The sequence below is a fragment of the Mytilus edulis genome, chromosome 5 (assembly GCF_963676685.1).
Source record: "Mytilus edulis chromosome 5, xbMytEdul2.2, whole genome shotgun sequence".
NCBI classification, from domain to species: domain Eukaryota; kingdom Metazoa; phylum Mollusca; class Bivalvia; order Mytilida; family Mytilidae; genus Mytilus; species Mytilus edulis.
In genome coordinates, this window is record NC_092348.1 from 71,770,607 (window position 1) to 71,772,263 (window position 1,657).

The following is a 1,657-nucleotide window of genomic DNA, read 5'->3' on the forward strand; positions in this document are numbered from 1 at the left end:
CCCAGTGTTCATGACTTGGTACATGCACCTGTCAAATACATGAATCCGACTGAGCCTAAAACTCCTCCTCGATTTACTTCTCTTTTGATGTGCTCTGGAAAAGAACCTCATGTAGGCGGAATTGCATCACAATGCCGCTGCTTCTTGGCAATCAATTCACATCGTGACTCGCTTCATACTTCAGCCAAAAACAAACGTCCTTTAAATCTGAAAAACCTTCCATTGTTAGCCAAGCTGACCTCTTACCTTTCCCACGACAATTCGACAAAGTGTCACATCCACTGAATGCATGGACGAAAGGAAGCTAGCAGCTACACAAGGACCAAACGCATTTGACATGTCACGTACAGAAAACCAACAAAAGTCTTTATTCCTACCATAACCTATCCACTATGTGTTCTACCTAGTTTTGCGATTGCTGCAATTCTTGATACTATTACATCTGTGTCAGTACTACCTAAAATTACATTTTACAACACTTTTCATAATCATGCCGAACATGGACAAACATTCGTGTATCTGCTTCTTCATGATAACAAGGGGATAGATAGGAAGTATCTTTATTGAAATTGCAAAGAATATTTTCACCATGAGTAACATACACATTTTTATAAGTCCCTTAAGAAGCAATTTTGTCAGCAAGAAACTTGAACAATTTCGTTTTGTTGTCATCTTCACAGTGAAAACTACTCCATACCCTTGGTGTTCTACCAGAACCAATACCTTTCCATCTTGCACAAAAACCTTGCCTTTGTCTTGTCACAGCCTTTAAATTATTCATTTAGTAAACATCAAATACAATGTCTACTCTTGAATACTTATCGATGCAAGATTTTATGTAAGGCAGTATGACATATTTTTGCATAATCATCAAATATTGTCCAGCTTTGTGACCTGGAATTAACCATTGCTGCCCCACCAACGAGAAATGCGTCCGAATTTGGATCAGCAAATCGCAAAATGTTTCAAATAAACCCATTTGTAGCGATCTAATACCACTATTTAAAAAAACACCCTGGGATAAAGACGTAGGAGAAGTTTGGTTTTTATGGATAAAGGAATATTCCAAGTAAAACTGTCTACTGTGACAAGAAATGAAAAGTCTAGAAAAGATATCGCAATCACTTTTAAGGTTCTCTAGCTTTTTTTTTTTGACAAAGTCGTTTCCAGTTTCATTTTGCGGCCAAAATAAGAAGTTGTTATTTTTTTATTAGGTTATAAAACTCAGGTTCTCCTTCGTTTTGCATGTGCTTCAAAAGATCTTCGTATTGTTTAGACCAATATCTTGGAGTTTATTTACATATCTTACCTGTTCAACAATTTCCTAAATGGAGTATATTTTTTACAAATCTGATGACTCTTCTAGAAATGAATTTCCAATCTTTACAAAGCCTTTAAAAGCTGTTTAAAGACATCTTTTGTGTTTTCGTAGAGTCTTCATTAGGTCGTCCATCTGTCATAGAATGACCCAAACCACAAGATCTTTCAAATTCATCTTCTAGTATACTTATTACTAGTCCAGCTACCATCCATTTGTCTAAATGGGATCTTCGGAAAATCCTATGGCACGAACATCGCCTTTTACAATTGCATTATTCTGTTTTTGTGCCTGATCAATTGTAAGAAATTTGCTGGTCTTACGTAAGTACGAAATCTC